Genomic DNA, 6000 nt, shown 5'->3' with positions numbered 1-6000 from the left:
AGCATTTATAAAATTAGCAAAGAAATTAACTGTCTGCAAGTGTGGAAAATTGGATTTTGCGAATAGTTCCTGTGTATGTGTGTGTGAGAGGGTGTGTGCCAGATAGAGCATAGCTAGGCTGCCACCTACAGTACAAAATGGAGGCTGCTCAACACGTGGAGCTTAATTAACAAGATTCCTGCGTCCTCCTCCCCGCCCCACAGCGCTTCTGTCTTCTTCTCCAGCTAATGTCGTTACAGGAATTTGTTAAAATCCATTATTGGAATTATTAATGAAATAATTTCAATTTGGCTGGAAGACTGTGAAAGGATTACATGTGTGTCTAATATGCACATAATGCAACAGGAATTATTTGAACTGCCTATGACCTACTTCTGATTTGACATCAAAATGTCTTATTGGCTGCATTTTTTTAGGGGATGCCGTTTCAATTTACTTAGCAAAGTAGCAGTGAAACTGATTTTATTAAATTGTAAAATAAAACGTGTACGACGTTAGCTAGGTCTATGTGTGATTTTGTGAGATAAAAATGTGGCAAGCACGCAATACGCTCAATTGAAATGATCCCTCGGTTATCGCAGTTAATGGGGACCAGGACCACCCGCGAAAAGAGAAAACCCACAAATTAGCGTTGCACTTTCATCAAAGACCCCAAGGGTCTAACTTACCTCAAGATGATGTCCTTACCGACTGAAAGTATACGACTGTAACAAAATAACAACTCTAAATCTACAAATAAAAACACAACACAGAATTGCATTTGAATGAATGCTCTTTATTGTTGTAATAAATAAGTACAACAAAATTGGAGGACTTCTCCTTTCAGTGCAAGAAAGCAATTTAGAGAGAGAATGGCTAGCTGCACGCTAGTATCAAGTTGAGTCCGGTCTACGCGATGATTTATATAAACCGTCCTAAACTAAGCGGTTTCACATGAGTTATGGCTCCACGTCATTCGTTTCATGGGTAATGCATCTGGTGAGATAGAAGCTCGGAGTGGCTTAAGAGAGTTGTTTGCCTGGACGTTGCAGAAGTCCCGATCTCCCGATACCGCCTCAGTCGCAACCTGATAATAATCGACAGAGCGCCCACTGATGATCAGGATTTTTTGCACTCTTATGACTTTCCTTAGAGTTCGATTTATTTGATGGATTTTCTTTTTAATGTAACAAACGGCTAAAAGCGAACTAGCGCTATTTGTTTTGGCTGGACCCATTGACTTGTGTTCCCTCTCCACTGTTTGACTGACAGCATACACCAGCCTATCGCAGTCGTGCACACAGAACGTCATGCCCACCAAACACGCAAAGCTCTCCCTAACCTGCTCCCGTGATAGCATTTACCATGAGCTGTCTTTAGAACACAATGTACAATACGTTGATATCAATGACATTAAAGACAATTGATTTTATTAAAAATATGGCAGGCAGTAAACCAGCGAAAACCGAAGTGTGAAGTAACGAGTACCGCAAAGAAATTGTCGGTAACTTTAATGCAGATAACAATTTGCGATGTCCTCCTGCTGTTCTCCAGATGCCAACCTAGATTTGTCAGAAAAATTGGATGAGCATGTTTATTTTGTATGCACCTAAAACGTACATCTGAATAGTGTTATGGCACCATCTAAAGAACCAAGTACAAGGACATTGAAATTTTTCTTGTGCATCCTTCATACCATATACATTCACATCAAAGCTAAATTTACAGCTATAAAAAAAAAAACTCAAAACAGGGGGGGTATTTGGTTGTGTGTCACCAGTAGCGAATGATAAGTAGCACGTCGGGATGTCGCGTGGCTTATACAGGAACAACAAACCAACTCAATTAATTGGGCAAACGTAAGCAAAGGTATGATGAATTTTGGTCTTTTCGAGAAATTATTTTTGCAATACACCATAGAAATGTCTTGGAGAGTATCCAGAAAAGGAGTAGGATATATTTGAGTGGTTTGAAGCCCAGAGACGAAATGGATATGGAGTGTCTCTGCAAAGAGTTTGTTTTCAAACTCTCAAAATTGCACAAACCAAGAAATATGAAGGCTTCACTCCTTCCACAAGTAGGTGACACCTTTTCTTCTATTTCTTTTATTATGTGGCTATTTTAAAGCTGGCATCTATGCAAAAATACACGGTAATTTGTAACTGGAAAGTTACTTTTGGAACTACTTTTTGGTGTCAGTAACCTGGGGACATTTTAAATGAAGGAACTAGTACAGATACTCCCCTACTTATGGACATTTGACTTCAAATACGGTAGATACGAACATTTTTTCGGAATATCGAAATTACTTGGACATTGCTGTAAGTTATATTGTATATTGTGTGCACCTTTTTCCGAGTGCAGGACATTACTGTAGTGCTCCCTGCCGCCGCTACCGGCGTGTGGTGCTGTGAGAGCTCACCCAGCATACACCTGGAAGTAAAAAAATCCACTTCCTCTTCCGAAATCGTGTGTAAACATTCTATACTGTCTATGTCTATACTATCTGCAGGGCGCTAAGAACTTTGACATTTTTATTGTTTAATATCTCGTGCATCCCTTCAATATGGTTGATGTAAAGTGTAAAGAAGAGGCGAGCCGTTTCTTTAGAAATGAAAGTGGAATAAGAAAGCTTGTTGCGGTTGAGAAGATGGTGGGATAGCTTTTTTTCGGCCACTTTCTACCACGGAGGAGGAAGGCGCCTGACTGTAAGGTATATTAAATCTAGTTATTTGTAATTTTCTCTATTATCTCTATTATTCACGTCACAAATGGCTCTGATGGAATGTACTTGAGTTCATACTATTTTTATTACTTATTCTCTATTTTTCTACTCTTTTATATGATTCTGTTTAAAATATATGCACACTTTCAGTCTTTATTTTGAAGGATACAGGAAAGTCATCTTGGTATGTTTTTACAACTGCTTGACTTCTTCCAAATAAAAACATTCAGGTCACTGGGCCACGGTGAGAGAAAGGGAGTCATTCAATGGAGTGGGTCCGTTTTTCTCCCCGCGGTTACTGGAGGCCTCCTGTTGATATCAAACCTGCATCTTCCTTGACTCTCATATCAGCCAAAGATTAATATCCCAAATTAATCTGACATTTTGGTGCCGATACGACCCGGAACGTGCCCCAGCAGTCGTCTGACTGAGGAGGGAGAACTTTTCAACAGTTTTTTTTTCAAACAAAGGACCACCTGACTGGTTCTTCTTTTTCTCTCTCCCATCGAGTTTCAGTCAACGACCTGGGAAAACCGTTCTTCGAACAAGGGGAGGCTGATCTGATCAATCAGGTGGGATGCATTTTTGATATTAAGATTAAAAATAATTAAGGAAAGCCATAAAATGAAATAAGAGGTTGACAATTGGGGATTCATTAGCGAATTATTAAATTGGTTCGAGGGTTGTGCCTCACCGAGTCAAATATGATTGTGTATGTCCATATATATGTATGATACATATATATATGTGTGTGTGTGTGTGATTCATATATTGACGAGCCGATTATCGGATTCGAGGATTCGCCTCATCGCTAACGGTGTCGGTAGCCTGTACGATTGATTACTAGTCTCAATCGAATGAAACTAGAGGAATAGGCCTCGTTTCAGTTGCTGTTAACGGAAAGTTAGACGGCACTTTTATGATATTACTAGAGGAATTTGCCTCGTAAATCAGAGAGAGAAGACAGGCATAAAGTGGTTCGCTTTTGAGAATATATATAATCTCTGCAGTCGGCAGAGTCCTCTGTTTGAAATCGTCTTAAAATGAGCAGGCCAAAATAAAATAACCCAGAATAAATACGTGGCTTCATTAAAGTGGGGAGTATTGTAGGAGTCTGTCTGTGGGCCCTATGTCTGTCTGTGTACGTGATTTATGTATCTGAGCTGTTAGTTACTTTTTGCATGTCCCTAACCCCTCCCGCATTCCTCTGGTGTCCTTTGTCTTATGTGTTGTGTACTGCGCATGCGCTCGCCGGCCCACGGAATTATTCCTGCGTTTTGGAGGGGGGGAGAAAGAGAGGCAGAACAAAGGATTCCTTTACACTCTCCTCTCCTTTTTCACTTGAAAATTGATAATTTAAGAAAGAAGAAGTTAGGTAAAATACAATTTGGTAATTTTACACGGATAAATTAAAAGCAATACCAGGAAATAAAATTAATAGAAAAAAAAAAAAAAAGGCCATTTTTAGTTTAAAATTAGCAAGTCAAAGTTTAATAAGATCAGGAATAAGCTATTGAGAGATACTTTTCTTTGTGGGTGACATTTGTTTAAGAAAAAATGGGCCAGGCCCAAAGAAAGATGCTAGCAGAGGACCCAGATGTGAAATTTATGAATAGAATAAACCCTAATAGTTTAAAATATTTGGAGAAATGGCTAAAGAAAGGTTTTAATCAAAAACTGAAGGAAATAGAGACAAAGCTCGAATTGAAAACTGAGTTAATTCACAGGAGAAAGGAAAGGGCTAGGAAGGGAAGAACACAAGTGAGATAGACTCACAGATAGGAATATTACATCTGTGGATTGATCAGAGTAAGAAAAGAAGGATGGATATTGCTAGCAAGGAAGAGAGAAAAATGTTACGCATGAAGATTGAAGCAGAAGAAGAAACTGGGGTGAATGGAGAGATAGTCAGGAACAGAGTGAGGAGAGAACAGGAGCAGAACGAAGCGAGGGTTAGAGAAGAGGAGTATCAACGTACGGCTGTCAGCGACAGGCATAAGAGGGATGAGCGAGCAAAAGGAGGAAAAGTTGGGGGTGAAGAAAGAGAAATTGAAAAGCACCACTCTCCAATGGGAGGCCGCACCAGAGGCAAGACTTTTCAAGCAAAGAATGAAGAGATGAGTACATCCGCTCCAAAACAAACGGCGAGGATCAACATAACCACCACAAAACCAGCCAACTTGTACCCCCAACTGCCTGATTCGTCCATACCAACAAATCCTATATATCCAATGATAGCTGTTGCAAATCCAGCTTTCGGAGTTTTGGGCCAAGAAAGACAAATTCACGTTTATCGCCCTTGGACCCAAACTGAGATGAAAGAAGCCTGTGCTTCCATCCCTCCTTTAGAGCAGAACGTGGGAAGATGGATTGAAGCACTTAGGGAGCTTGTCAACAGCTACAGGTTAAATGGCCCAGAAATTGTGACGGTCCTCAGATACCTTTTAGGATACAGGGTAGGACGGGTTATGGGGAACTTCAACCCCCTCGATGTCAACCAAGTCGCACGTCCATATGGAGATGATTTGACTGCGGATTTCACCCAAATTATGGACCGAACAAGAGAAGCTTTCACCAAGCCACCTGATTTTAGCTCCGTCACCCAATGCCGCCAGGAAGCAGGAGAATCAGTCAGGCAATATGTCGAAAGGCTGACGGAGAAAATGAGAAACTGCAGTGGAGTCCAAGAAGCTGAAGCCCCGGATACACCTTTCCAAATCATGCTAAGGTCGGCTTTCCTAGATGGTCTGGAAGACAGCATCGTCAATAATATAAGAAAACATCTGATCACCTGGAGAACAGCCACAATGAGTGATCTAGTGACACACGCCATCCACGCTGAAGATCTGAAGAGGAAGAAGCAAAGCCAGACAGCTGTTTTCACCATAACAACACTACTTGAAGGTCTTTCCGCCGCTGGAAACACCCCATCTGCGCCGATATATTATGAAGAAGGAAGAAGAGGTCGTGGAAGAGAGAACGGCCGTTTAACCGGAAGATGGAAAAGACGTCCAAAGAATAACAACAACTGCTACAATTGTGGAAAATATGGACACTTCGCAGATGAGTGCAATTCCAAGCTGAAACCAAGGCATTATCATAAAAATAATAATCCTCAAATATCCGAAGATTGACTAACCGACAGAGAGATAGACAAGGAGGAAGATGAGGAGAACTTTGATGAATCTGAAGATCTGCTACCAACTCCCATTCTGGATCTTAGTGTATTATTTGGAAACATATCATCGGTCAATCCTCCTAAAAGAGAAGTACAGGTAGGACCAAGAGAAGAACCA

General features: G+C 40.7%; 1 protein-coding gene across 2 annotated transcripts in view; it reads right to left on the bottom strand.

Moving 5' to 3' along the window:
* Positions 1–865: 865 nt before the first annotated feature.
* micall2a (mical-like 2a) overlaps positions 866–6000 on the bottom strand; it is a 28897-nt gene continuing 23762 nt past the window's right edge. The window contains exon 19 of one of the 2 annotated variants that reach the window (XM_088329546.1): positions 866–1066. The gene's annotated coding sequence lies outside the window, so the exon portion shown is untranslated. The other variant, XM_088329538.1, reaches the window with a different exon arrangement.

Source organism: Urocampus carinirostris, chromosome 1 (genome assembly GCF_059441175.1).
Source record: "Urocampus carinirostris isolate Australia breed hairy pipefish chromosome 1, RoL_Ucar_1.0, whole genome shotgun sequence".
NCBI classification, from domain to species: Eukaryota; Metazoa; Chordata; class Actinopteri; order Syngnathiformes; family Syngnathidae; genus Urocampus; species Urocampus carinirostris.
Note: the sequence above shows the minus strand (reverse complement) of the source record. Positions and strands in the feature narration are given on the sequence as shown.